Source organism: Oncorhynchus masou, unplaced genomic scaffold (genome assembly GCF_036934945.1).
Source record: "Oncorhynchus masou masou isolate Uvic2021 unplaced genomic scaffold, UVic_Omas_1.1 unplaced_scaffold_461, whole genome shotgun sequence".
Lineage (NCBI taxonomy): Eukaryota > Metazoa > Chordata > Actinopteri > Salmoniformes > Salmonidae > Oncorhynchus > Oncorhynchus masou.
The window spans coordinates 164,160-179,396 of record NW_027011005.1 but is presented as its reverse complement, the minus strand read 5'-3'; the positions used below and the strand labels follow the sequence as shown (position 1 = coordinate 179,396).

Genomic DNA, 15,237 nt, shown 5'->3' with positions numbered 1-15,237 from the left:
TATTCCAGACTCCACAGGTAATACTTCAGGTATTCCAGACTCCACAGGTAATACTTCAGGTATTCCAGACTCCACAGGTAATACTTCAGGTATTCCAGACTCCACAGGTAATACTTCAGGTATTCCAGACTACACAGGTAATACTGCAGGTATTCCAGACTCCACAGGTAATACTTCAGGTATTCCAGACTACACAGGTAATACTTCAGGTATTCCAGACTCCACAGGTAATACTTCAGGTATTCCAGACTACACAGGTAACACTTCAGGTATTCCAGACTCCACAGGTAATACTTCAGGTATTCCAGACTCCACAGGTAATACTTCAGGTATTCCAGACTCCACAGGTAATACTTCAGGTATTCCACACTCCACAAGTGCTCTGGGAATTCTACAGTAGTAGAAATTATATCCACTAAAAAGGTGGTAGTGGATTGGTAGAATGAGTGATATATGCTACAATAACTGTTATCCTACAATATTAGTTTACTACAACAGTTGATCTAACGTGGTATGATCTCCAGTGGAAGCCGCAGAACTTACAGTGTCGTGGGCAGCAGCAGGTCTCAGGGCAGCACCAACAGGACACATAACAGCAGCAGGAGTGAGGACAGCACTGGCACCAACACACACCAAACAGCAAGATGAACAGGATAATACCCAGGGCTACTGAGCCCACAAAGGCCCATTCTGGAAGAGAGAGATGAGAGAGAGATTAAAGTTACATTTCTATGTAAAAACATTCTAGAGTAGGAAGTGGTATTTGTTTTTGCTTGGAAGAGTATTCCCTCCACACAGAGTACACACACACACACATCCGCTCAACTCTTCAGGAAGTCTGGTCAGGGGACTAGGCTACAGGCAGGAAAGGGAAAGAGTGTTTCCTGTTACAGTATGTCATGCAGAGAGTACATTGCTGATACTGATCTAATCGACTACTTCTATATACTACACACAAGGGAAATATATTTCCTATTACTATACTACAACAGAGATATATAATTATATTCTATATACTACACACAGAGACATATATTTGTATTCTATATACTACACACAGAGACATATATTTGTATTCTATATACTACACACAGAGACATATAATTATATTCTATATACTACACACAGAGACATATATTTGTATTCTATATACTACACACAGAGACATATATTTGTATTCTATATATTTGTATTCCTATATACTACACACAGAGATATATAATTATATTCTATATACTACACACAGAGACATATATTTGTATTCTATATACTACACACAGAGACATATATTTGAATTCTATATACTACACACAGAGACATATATTTGTATTCTATATACTACACACAGAGACATATATTTGTATTCTATATACTACACACAGAGACATATATTTGTATTCTATATACTACACACAGAGATATATAATTATATTCTATATACTACACACAGAGACATATATTTGTATTCTATATACTACACACAGAGATATATAATTGTATTCTATATACTACACACAGAGATATATAATTATATTCTATATACTACACACAGAGACATATATTTGTATTCTAAATACTACACACAGAGACATATATTTGTATTCTATATACTACACACAGACATATATTTGTATTCTATATACTACACACAGAGACATATATTTGTATTCTATATACTACACACAGAGACATATTTGTATTATCTCTAATACACACAGAGACAAACAATGCATTCAGAATGTATTCAAACCCCTTCCATTATCCCACATTTTGTTTTTACATTACAGCCTTATTCTAAAATCGATTAACTAATTGTGTTCCTCATCAATCTACACACAACACCCCATTATGACAAAGCGAAAACAGTTTTCCAGAAATTTTAACAAATGTATTCAACTTAAAAAAGCAGAAATACCTTATTTACATAAGTATTCAGACCCTTTTCTATGAGACTCAAAATTGAGCTCAGGTCCATCTTGTTTCCATTGATCATCCTTTAGATGTCTCTACATGTCACACCCTGATCTGTTTTACCTGTCTTGTGCTTGTCTCCACCCCCTTCCAGGTGTTGCCCATTTTCCTCAATATCCCCTGTGTATTTATACCTGTGGTCTCTGTTTGTCTGTTGCCAGTTCATCTTGTCTCGTCAAGCCTGCCAGCGTTTTCCCATACTCCTGTTTTTCGCTATAGTCCCTGTTTTATAGTTTTCCCGGTTTTGACCGTTCTGCCTGCCCTGACCCTGAGCCTGCCTGCTGTTCTGTACCTTGTGACACGGTCCTGGATTACTGACCTCTGCCTGACCCAGACCCTGATCCTGCCTGCCGTTCTGTACCTTTCAGACTCTGCTCTGGATTACTGACCTCTGCCTGCCCTTGACCTGTCGTTGGCCTGCCCCCGTTGTTGTAATACACTTTTGTTATTTCGAACTGTCTGCATCTGGGTCTTATCCTGAGGTCTGATACTACAACTTGATTGGAGTCCACCGCTGGTAAATTCAATTGATTGGACATGATTTGGATAGGCACACAACTGTCTATATAACGTCCCATAGTTGACAGTGCATGTCAGAGCAAAAACCAAGCCAAGAGGTCGAAGGAATTGTCCGTAGAGCTCAGACAGGATTGTGTCAAGGCACAGATCTGGGGAAGGGTACTAAAAATGTCTGCACTATTGAAGGTCCCCAAGAACACAGTGGCCTCCATCATTCTTAAATGGAAGAAGTTTGGAACCACCAAGACTCTTCCTAGAGCTGGCCACCCGGCCAAACTGAGCAAACGTGGTAGAAGGGCCTTGGTCAGGGAGGTGACCAAGAACCTGATGGTCACTCTGACAGAGCCCCAGAGTTCCTCTGTGGAGATGGGAGAACCTTCCAGAAGGACAATCATCTCTGCAGCACTCCACCAATCAGGCCTTTATGGTTGAGTGGCCAGACAGAAGCCACTCCTCACAAAAAGGCATATGACAGCCCACTTGGAGTTTTCCAAAAGGCACCTAAAGGTCTCTCAGACCATGAGAAAGAAGATTCTCTGGTCTGATGAAACCAAATTGAAATCTTTGGCGTGAATGCCAAGCGTCACATCCGGAGGAAACCTGGCACCATCCCTATGGTGAAGCATGGTGGTGGCGGCATCATACTGTGGGGATGTTTTTCAGCGGCAGGGACTGGGAGACCAGTCAGGATCGAGGGAAATATGAACAGAGCAAAGTACAGAGAGGTCCTTGATGAAAACCTACTCCAGAGTGGTCAGGAGTTGAACCCGAATCGAACATCTCTGGAGAGACCTGAAAATAGCTTTGCAGCGACGCTCCCCATCAAACCTGACAGAGCTTGAGAGGATCTGCAGAGGAAAATGGGAGAAACTTCCCAAATACAGATGTGCCAAGCTTTCAGCATCATACCCAAGAAGACTCGAGGCTGTAATCACTGCCAAAGGTGCTTAAATAAAGTATTGAGTAAAGGGTCTGAATACTTGTGATATTTCAGATTTTTTTTAATACATTTGGACAAATATTCTATAAACCTGTTTTTGCTTTGTTTATGGGGTTTTGTGTGTAGATTGATGAGGGGAAAAAAACTATTTAATCAATTTTAAAATAAGACTGTAACATATCGAAATGTGAGAAAAGTCAAGGGTTCTGAATACTTTCCAAACGCACTGAATATTTATATTTTACCTACAAACAGAAACACTACAGTACGATGGAGCTGCTAAACACAAACACTACAGTACGATGTAGGAGCTGCTAGACACAAACATTACAGTACGATGTGGGAGCTGCTAAACACAAACACTACATTACGATGTGGGAGCTGCTAAACACAAACACTACAGTACGATGTGGGAGCTGCTAAACACAAACACTACAGTACGATGTGGGAGCTGCTAAACACAAACACTACAGTACGATGTGGGAGCTGCTAAACACAAACACTACAGTACGATGTGGGAGCTGCTAAACACAAACACTACAGTACGATGTGGGAGCTGCTAAACACAAACACTACAGTACGATGTGGGAGCTGCTAAACACAAACACTACAGTACGATGTGGGAGCTGCTTAAACACAAACATTACAGTACGATGTGGGAGCTGCTAAACACAAACAATACAGTACGATGTGGGAGCTGCTAAACACAAACACTACAGTACGATGTGGGAGCTGCTAAACACAAACATTACAGTACGATGTGGGAGCTGCTAAACACAAACACTACAGTACGATGTGGGAGCTGCTGCTAAACACAAACACTACAGTACGATGTGGGAGCTGCTAAACACAAACACTACAGTACGATGTGGGAGCTGCTAAACACAAACACTACAGTACGATGTGGGAGCTGCTAAACACAAACACTACAGTACGATGTGGGAGCTGCTAAACACAAACACTACAGTACGATGTGGGAGCTGCTAAACACAAACACTACAGTACGATGTGGGAGCTGCTAAACACAAACATTACAGTATGATGTGGGAGCTGCTAAACACAAACATTACAGTACGATGTGGGAGCTGCTTAAACACAAACACTACAGTACGATGTGGGAGCTGCTAAACACAAACATTACAGTACGATGTGGGAGCTGCTAAACACAAACACTACAGTACGATGTGGTAGCTGCTAAACACAAACATTACAGTACGATGTGGGAGCTGCTAAACACAAACATTACAGTACGATGTGGGAGCTGCTAAACACAAACATTACAGTACGTTGTGGGAGCTGCTAAACACAAACACTACAGTACGATGTGGGAGCTGCTAAACACAAACACAGTACATTACAAACACTGTGGGAGCTGCTAAACACAAACAATACAGTTCGATGTGGGAGCTGCTAAACACAAACATTACAGTACGATGTGGGAGCTGCTAAACACAAACACTACAGTACGATGTGGGAGCTGCTAAACACAAACACTACAGTACGATGTGGGAGCTGCTAAACACAAACACTACAGTACGATGTGGGAGCTGCTAAACACAAACACTACAGTACGATGTGGGAGCTGCTAAACACAAACATTACAGTACGATGTGGGAGCTGCTAAACACAAACACAGTACGATGACTATGAAACACTACAGTACGATGTGGGAGCTGCTGTTGAGAAGAACATGTACTAATGCAACATCAACATTTGAAATGACAGTGAATGAGTCATCACTGAATAAGCCATTTCCATCTCACCATACCCAAATCTGTCAACAACCTCCAGGATGAGGAAACATCTGAATTTGGGGAATGTGACAGAAGACAATATAATCTCCCTTCTCTCTGACTCCCATGTCCCGTTCAACCATCCTGTAAACATCATTACTCCATAATGTCCCGTTCAACCATCCTCTAAACATCATTACTCCATAATGTCCCGTTCAACCATCCTGTAAACATCATTACTCCATAATGTCCCGTTCAACCATCCTGTAAACATCATTACTCCATAATGTCCCGTTCAACCATCCTGTAAACATCATTACTCCATAATGTCCTGTTCAACCATCCTGTAAACATCATTACTCCATAATGTCAACCATCCTGTAAACATCATTACTCCATAATGTCCCAACCATCCTGTAAACATCATTACTCCATAATGTCATGTTCAACCATCCTGTAAACATCATTACTCCATAATGTCCTGTTCAACCATCCTGTAAACCCTTTAAACATCATTACTCCATAATGTCAACCATCGTTCAACCATCCTCTAAACATCATTACTCCATAATGTCCTGTTCAACCATCCTGTAAACATCATTACTCCATAATGTCCCGTTCAACCATCCTGTAAACATCATTACTCCATAATGTCTGTCAACCAAACATCATTACTCAATAATGTCCTGTTCAACCATCCTGTAAACATCATTACTCCATAATGTCCCGTTCAACCATCATGTAAACTCTGTAAACATCATTACTCCATAATGTCCTGTTCAACCATCCTGTAAACATCATTACTCCATAATGTCCTTTCAACCATCATTAAACATCATTACTCCATAATGTCCTGTTCAACCATCCTGTAAACATCATTACTCCATAATGTCCTGTTCAACCATCCTGTAAACATCATTACTCCATAATGTCCTGTTCAACCATCCTGTAAACATCATTACTCCATAATGTTCAACCATCCTGTTCATTACTCCATAATGTCCTGTTCAACCATCCTGTAAACATCATTACTCCATAATGTCCAGTAAACATCATTACTCCATAATCCTGTTCAACCATCCTAAACATCATCACTATCATTATGTTGTTCACAATAACAATCCCTAAAATGATGGACTTCCTTTGGCTGGGTCAACCATCCTCTCTCTCTTTCTTCCTATCTCTCTGGTCTCCTGTAAACATCTACTCTCTGGTTCAACCATCTGTAAACATCATTACTCCTAATGTCTCTCAACCATCTGTAAACATCATTCTCCTGGTCTGTAAACATCATTACTCCATAATGGTTCAACCATCTGTAGACATCTCTGGTCTGTTCAACCATCTCTCTCTTTCTTCCTATCCCTCTGGTCTCGCTCTCTCTGGTCTGTCTCTCTCTGGTCTGTCTCTCTCTCCTTCTTCCATAATTCTTCCTCTCTGGTCTGTCTCTCTCTGGTCTGTCTCTCTCTGGTCTGTCTCTCTCTGGTCTCGTCTCTCTCTGGTCTGTCTCTCTCTGGTCTGTCTCTTTCTGGTCTGTCCTATCTCTCTGGTCTGTCTCTCTCTGGTCTGTCTCTCTCTTTCTTCCTATCTCTCTGGTCTGTCTCTCTCTGGTCTGTCTCTCTCTGGTCTGTCTCTCTCTGGTCTGTCTCTCTCTGGTCTGTCTCTCTCTGGTCTCGCTCTCTCTGGTCTGTCTCTCTCTGGTCTGTCTCTCTCTGGTCTGTCTCTTTCTGTCTCTGATCTGTCTCTCTCTTTCTTCCTATCTCTCTGGTCTGTCTCTCTCTGGTCTCGCTCTCTCTGGTCTGTCTCTCTCTGGTCTGTCTCTCTGGTCTGACTCTTTCTGTCTCTGATCTGTCTCTTTCTGGTCTGTCTCTCTCTGGTCTGTCTCTCTCTGGTCTCACTCTCTCTGGTCTGTCTCTCTCTGGTCTGTCTCTCTCTGGTCTTGCTCTCTCTGGTCTGTCTCTCTCTTTCTTCCTATCTCTCTGGTCTCGCTCTCTCTGGTCTGTCTCTCTCTGGTCTGTCTCTCTCTGGTCTGTCTCTTTCTGTCTCTGATCTGTCTCTCTCTTTCTTCATATCTCTCTGGTCTCGCTCTCTCTGGTTTGTCTCTTTCTATCTCTGATCTGTCTCTCTCGCTCTCTCTCTCATTGTTCAACAGTAAACTGACCATAATAATTTGTTTGATTTGTAATAAGATAACTGATTGGATTACTAAAGAACAACATGAGGCTGATTGGGCAGTGAAGAAGCAATAGTTTTGTGTTAATGAGTGAAAAGAAGAGACAGACAGACACAGGTGAGGAGGACACGCCCCTACCTACCTGGCATAATCTTCACATCAAAGTCAGGCAGGAGATCATCTGACACACCTGTACCTGTCTTACCTGGAGAGAGGAGAAGAGCAGAGGTGAAGGAAAGGATAGGACAGAGCAGGGCAAGACAGGGCAGAGGGCAGGAGAGGTCAGAAGACAGGGGAGGAGCAGGGTTGGGGTCAATTCCATTTCAATTCAGGACCAAAATTCTTATTCCACTTTTTTTAAAGTATTGAGGCGAATTGGAATTTCAGTTTACTTCTTGAATCGACTGAATTAAAAAAGGGATTGTCAGGGGTCATGGGAAAGGTCAGCGAGAATGAAGTACAGGACGCAACAGCAGGCAGAGATTTGGACAATAGAGGAGCCAAGAAGGTGGACATGCCAGCAGACAGAGATTTGGACAGTAGAGGAGCCAAGAAGGTGGACATGCCAGCAGACAGAGATTTGGACAGTAGAGGAGCCAAGAAGGTGGACATGCCAGCAGACAGAGATTTGGACAATAGAGGAGCCAAGAAGGTGGACATGCCAGCCTGCAGAATATGCCACTTTTAGTCTAAATGTGGTTGTCACTGATATGGTTTTGTTGAAAAGCAACGATGCAGAGAAATATGACTGTGTTTCCTTCATCCCACATGTCCTTGAAATACAGCCTGACTCAAACAGTCTGATAGGGCTTTTCCATCACAGGGCTTTAGGGCTGATAGGGCTTTCCATCACAGGGCTTTAGGGCTGATAGGGCTTTCCATCACAGGGCTTTAGGGCTGATAGGGCTTTTCCATCACAGGGCTTTAGGGCTTTTAGTGTTGATAGGGCTTTTCCATCACAGGGCTTTAGGGCTTTTCCATCACAGGGGGCTGATAGGGCTTTTCCATCACAGGGCTAGGGCTTAGGGCTTTTCCATCACAGGGCTTTAGGGCTGATAGGGCTTTCCATCACAGGGCTTTAGGGCTGATAGGGCTTTCCATCACAGGGCTTTAGGGCTGATAGGGCTTTCCATCACAGGGCTTTAGGGCTGATAGGGCTTTTCCATCACAGGGCTTTAGGGCTTTTAGGTTGATAGGGCTTTTCCATCACATCACAGGGCTTTAGGGCTTTTAGGGCTGATAGGGCTTTTCCATCACAGGGCTTTAGGGCTTTTAGGGTTGATAGGGCTTTTCCATCACAGGGCTTTAGGGCTTTTAGGGTTGATAGGGCTTTTCCATCACAGGGCCTTAGGGCTGATAGGGCTTTTCCATCACAGGGCTTTAGGGCTTTTAGGGTTGATAGGGCTTTTCCATCAAGGGCTTTAGGGCTTTTAGGGTTGATAGGGCTTTTCCATCACAGGGCTTTAGGGCTTTTTTCCATCACAGGGCTTTAGGGCTTTTAGGGTTGATAGGGCTTTTCCATCACATGGCTTTAGGGCTTTTAGGGTTGATAGGGCAGTTTTCCATCACAGGGCTTTAAGGCTTTTAGGGTTGATAGGGCTTTTCCATCAAAGCCCCACTGAATAGGTACTTGTTTTGGGAACTGTATTTACTTTTTTTTACATTTGAGTAATTTAGCAGACGCTTTTACCCAGAGAGACTTACAGTAGAGTTCATACATTTCCATATTTAAAACCCCAACCCTGGCATTGCAGGCACCAGGCTCTACCCACTGGGCCACACAGGATCACATGGTTTCCATAGCTATCCATACTTAAAAACCCAACCCTTTAAAACCCCAACCCCCTGGCATTGCAGGCACCAGGCTCTACCAACTGGGCCACACAGGATCACATGGTTTCCATAGCTATCCATACTTTAAAACCCCAACCCTGGCATTGCAGGCACCAGGCTCTACCCACTGGGCCACACAGGATCACATGGTTTCCATAGCTATCCATACTTTAAAACCCCAACCCTGGCATTGCAGGCACCAGGCTCTACCAACTGGGCCACACAGGATCACATGGTTTCCATAGCTATCCATATTTTAAAACCCCAACCCTGGCATTGCAGGCACCAGGCTCTACCAACTGGGCCACACAGGATCACATGGTTTCCATAGCTATCCATACTTTAAAACCCCAACCCTGGCATTGCAGGCACCAGGCTCTACCCACTGGGCCACACAGGATCACATGGTTTCCATAGCTATCCATACTTTAAAACCCCAACCCTGGCATTGCAGGCACCAGGCTCTACCCACTGGGCCACACAGGATCACATGGTTTCCATAGCTATGGCCATGAGGACTTGTGAAGAGTACAGTCAGCAACCTCTGCTTTATGGAGACAGTTGAAGATCCTTCACAGTCATCTGGCTTTAACTTTAATGTGCTCGTCATTGATAAGGTTTTCAGTTGAAAAGCAATGCTTTGAGTCACCACACCTGTCCTTGAAATACAGCCTGACTCGAACAGGCTGACGAACCTGGTGCTGCTTCCCTTTATCTGCAGTGGATTGAATTGGGGAGCTTCCAGTCAGTCTGTAGACAAATGAGTTGAGGATATTACCAGTGGCATCACAGTGATGTCACAAATACACAGGCAGTGAACTCACTGACAGCAGCGCTGTGTTACAATAACAGGTTCTCTCTGTCTCTGACTGTTTCCCTCTCTGGTGATGTGAGTCACTAACGTTACTGCATATTTCAACTTCATATACAACTCTGCAAAAAAAAGGTTAGCCACGCTCACACAAATGTGTTATAATGTGGGACAGGCTGGTACGAGAGAGAGAGGGGGGGGGGGAAGAGAAGAGAGAAAGAGGGGGGGGGTATAGAGAGAGAGAGAGAGAGAGAGAGAAGGATAGAGAGGGAGAGAGAGAGAGAAATGGGGGATGGAGAGTGAGGGTGAGAAAGGGAAAGAGGAATAGAGAGAAATGGGGGATGGAGAGTGAGGGTGAGAGGAGAGAGAGGAATAGAGAGAAATGGGGGATGGAGAGTGAGGGTGAGAGGGGGAGAGAGGAATAGAGAAAGAAATGGGGGATGGAGTGATGAGGGTGAGAGGGGAGAGAGGAATAGAGAAAAATGGGGGATGGAGAGTGAGGGTGAGAGGGGAGAGAGGAATAGAGAGAAATGGGGGATGGAGAGTGAGGGTGAGGGTGAGAGAGGGAAAGAGGAAGAGAGAGAAATGGGGGATGGAGAGTGAGGGTGAGAAAGGGAAAGAGGAAGAGAGAGACATGGGGGATGGAGAGTGAGGGTGAGAGGGGAGAGAGGAATCGAGAGAAAGGGGGATGGAGAGAGAGATTAGGGAAGACCATTTACTTCCCCCCATAATGTGGTTGTTTGATCTTGGCAGTGTGTTGGAATGTTGTACAGTTACCATAGAGATACACATGTAAAATACACACAGGGAGTACACTGTATCTTGGCTGCTACCATGCTGACACCAGAGTCCGTGCCACACTACTAGAAATGTAGCAGGTGAAGCAATACTTTTTCAAAGAAGGATACGAACCTGGAGTGTCGTAGAAAGGACTTCAATCCCCTCATGTTGATGTCAGACACAGAAGGTATTCAGAAGGTTATAAGTCCTGTAATGCTCAGTGTGCTCAGCCTCCTATGAGAGCCTGTATTAACCTCACCTGTACATGTTGACATGCTTCTACTACAGCTGCCTAGGTTGGACCCTGCCTGGGGGGTGCCTGGGGGACCCTGCCTAGGTTGGGCCTTTGGACCCTGCCTAGGTTGGACCCTGCCTGGGGTTGGACCCTGCCTAGGGTTGGACCCTGCCTGGGGTTGGACCCTGCCTGGGGTTGGACACTGCCTGGGGTTGGACCCTGCCTGGGGTTGGACCCTGCCTGGGGTTGGACCCTGCCTGGGGTTGGACCCTGCCTGGGGTTGGACCCTGCCTGGGGTTGGACCCTGCCTGGGGTTGGACCCTGCCTGGGGTTGGACCCTGCCTGGGGTTGGACCCTGCCTGGGGTTGGACCCTGCCTGGGGTTGGACCCTGCCTGGGGTTGGACCCTGCCTGGGGTTGGACCCTGCCTGGGGTTGGACCCTGCCTAGGTTGGACCCTGCCTGGGGTTGGACCCTGCCTGGGGTTGGACCCCTGCCTGGGGTTGGACCCTGCCTGAGGAAATACAACCCTGTTTGTTTGTTGAAGTGTGCAGACCTATGTTTCTATTACCCCAAAGGAGCACAATGTTTCTCCTGTGGCCTCCAGTGGTTTGAAGCAGGGATCCTGATACCAACCTTGGCAATATGCTGCCCATATCTGTCTATTGTTCAGGCTGGTACAGGACAGTGTTGAGAAGTAGACTCTCTGTCCCGGCCTCCAGTGGTTTGAAGCAGGGATCCTGATACAGACCCGTGTCAGTACATTGTTCCTGTTCAGATAAAACAACTTTGTCAGAGTGAGTTGTAAGTATCAGACAGACAGAAAGAGGGTTTAATGGTGGAGGATCTCCACGGCCTCCTGGACGGACCGACTCTCTTTACCCACATCAAGAGCAGCTTGGCTGGAGGTTCCTCCTGGAATTCCTCCCCTCACTGGGTACTGGGCTAACTGGGTACTGGGCTAACTGGGTACTGGGCTAACTGGGTACTGGGCTAACTGGGTACTGGGCTAACTGGGTACAGGGCTAACTGGGTACTGGGCTAACTGGGTACTGGGCTAACTGGGTACTGGGTACCGGGCTAACTGGGTACTGGGCTAACTGGGTACTGGGCTAACTGGGTACTGGCTAACTGGGGGCTAACTGGGTACCGGGCTAACTGGGTACCGGGCTAACTGGGTACCGGGCTAACTGGGTACCGGGCTAACTGGGTACCGGGCTAACTGGGTACTGGGCTAACGCACCGTTGCCTGACTGGCTGGCAGTCATTATGAAGCAGAGAGGAGTTTAGAGGTTTTCTGTTTCACTCAGTCTGGACGTTTGTTCTTTCCATGACCTCTGACCCATGTGTTGACTATTAAAGTGGAGAAAACTGTTCCTGCCCCCTTCACAACCAGAGAACCCTGACCTCTGACCCATGTGTTGACTATTAAAGTGGAGACCTTACAAGCAGAGAACCTGAACAAGCCTACAATACAACACACACTAACAAGCCTACAATACAACACACACTAGCAAGCCTACTGACGACAGGAAAACCCAGTTGTTGCCGTGGGAATCCCGACAAGTGGCTCCTACTATACTAGGTCAGTATGTGGGGTAACTCAATTTCTACTCAATGTCGTTCTGTGAGAGAAACTACACATCACAGAGGACATGGTCCACTGACAGACCAACTGTGGTTTAAAGGGAGGGTGTAGTTCTGTGAGAGAAACTACACATCACAGAGGACATGGTCCACTGACAGACCACTGTGGTTTAAAGGGAGGGTGTAGTTCTGTGAGAGAAACTACACATCACAGAGAACAGTCCACTGACAGACCACTGTGGTTTAAAGGGAGGGTGTCGTTCTGTGAGAGAAACTACACATCACAGAGGACATGGTCCACTGACAGACCACTGTGGTTTAAAGGGAGGGTGTAGTTCTGTGAGAGAAACTACTCACAGAGGACATGGTCCACTGACAGACCACAGGGAGGGTGAGGAAACTACACATCACAGAGGACATGGTCCACTGACAGACCACTGTGGTGTGTAGTTCTGTTTACAGAGGACATGGTCCACTGACAGACCACTGTGGTTTAAAGGGAGTGTGTGACAGCATGCTAGCTGTTCCTGTAGCCCTCCAGTCATTGCATTAGCACTAGTTAGCAACGGCTCCAGAAACGACTTCAACTTCCTGCAGGCAGAGACATCTAAATGGTAAGTAGAAGAAAAGGCTCAGTGGTCAAAATGTGGCTCTGTCTCTTTACCACTGGGATGTGTTATGAACTCTGGACTTAGTGCTGATCTATCTGTATGTAGAGTTGGACTTAGTGCTGGTTCTACTGTAGTGTGTTATAGAGACTCTGGACTTAGTGCTGAGTGGGTGGTTCTACTGGGCTGTAGTGTGTTATAGAGACTCTGGACTTAGTGCTGAGTGGGTGGTTCTTAGTGCTGAGTGGGGGTTCTACTGTAGTGTGTTATAGAGACTCTGGACTTAGTGCTGAGTGGGTGGTTCTACTGGGCTGTAGTGTGTTATAGAGACTCTGGACTTAGTGCTGAGTGGGTGGTTCTACTGGACTGTAGTGTGTTATAGAGACTCTGGACTTAGTGCTGAGTGGGTGGTTCTACTGGGTTCTACTTGTAGTGTGTTATAGAGACTCTGGACTTAGTGCTGAGTGGGTGGTTCTACTGGGCTGTAGTGTGTTATAGAGACTCTAGACTTAGTGCTGAGTGGGTGGTTCTAAATAGGACTCTCTTAGTCTCTCAAGCAGCATGCAAATAAAAGGTCTCTCTCAAAAGCAGCATGTGCCTGACTCAGAGCGTTACCATGTGCGACACTAGTTACCTGGACACTCTACTGGGGATGTGAGACTTAGTGCGCCATTGTTGAGCAACAACACATAAATATACGTAAACACGCATGAATGCACACATGTACACACACACACACACACACACACACACACACACACACACACACACACACACACACACACACACACACACACACACACACACACACACACACACACACACACACACACACACCAACACAGGATTCACTCAAACAGACACTTGCTTTTCATGCTAAGGAAGCAAGTTGTACCTTGCCAGCTAACAGACAGTATATCACACAGGAAAGGCATTAGCATTACAACACACTACACTGAGTGGGCACAGACTGACCTATCCCACGAGCCAACAGGCAGGATGTCAAGAAGGCACCTCCCTAACACAGTACTCAGTCCTGTACATCTCTACACTAGATGATGGGATACTATTGTCCCAACAGTACTCAGTCCTGTACATCTCTACACTAGATGATGGGATACTATTGTCCCAACAGTACTCAGTCCTGTACATCTCTACACTAGATGATGGGATACTATTGTCCCAACAGTACTCAGTCCTGTACATCTCTGTACATCTCTGACACTAGATGATGGGATACTATTGTCCCTAACACTACTCAGTCCTGTACATCTCTACACTAGATGATGGGATACTATTGTCCCAACAGTACTCAGTCCTGTACATCTCTACACTAGATGATGGGATACTATTGTCCCAACACTACTCAGTCCTGTACATCTCTACACTAGATGATGGGATACTATTGTCCCTAACAGTACTCAGTCCTGTACATCTCTACACTAGATGATGGGATACTATTGTCCCAACACTACTCAGTCCTGTACATCTCTACACTAGATGATGTGATACTATTGTCCCAACAGTACTCAGTCCTGTACATCTCTACACTAGATGATGGGATACTATTGTCCCAACTAGTACTACAGTCCTGTACATCTCTACACTAGATGATGGGATACTATTGTCCCAACAGTACTCAGTCCTGTACATCTCTACACTAGATGATGGGATACTATTGTCCCAACAGTACTCAGTCCTGTACATCTCTACACTAGATGATGGGATACTATTGTCCCAACCAGTCCCAACAGTACTCAGTCCTGTACATCTCTACACTAGATGATGGGATACTATTGTCCCAACAGTACTCAGTCCTGTACATCTCTACACTAGATGATGGGATACTATTGTCCCAGCAGTACTCAGTCCTGTACATCTCTACACTAGATGATGGGATACTATTGTCCCAACAGTACTCAGTCCTGTACATCTCTACACTAGATGATGGGATACTATTGTCCCAACAGTACTCAGTCCTGTACATCTCTACACTAGATGATGGGATACTATTGTCCCTAACAGTACTCAGTCCTGTACATCTCTACA

The 15,237-nt window shown here is 45.3% G+C and overlaps 1 pseudogene; it reads right to left on the bottom strand.

The window, feature by feature from the left end:
• LOC135535216 (immunoglobulin-like domain-containing receptor 2) overlaps window positions 1–15,237 on the bottom strand; it is a 91,159-nt pseudogene that overhangs the window by 13,237 nt on the left and 62,685 nt on the right.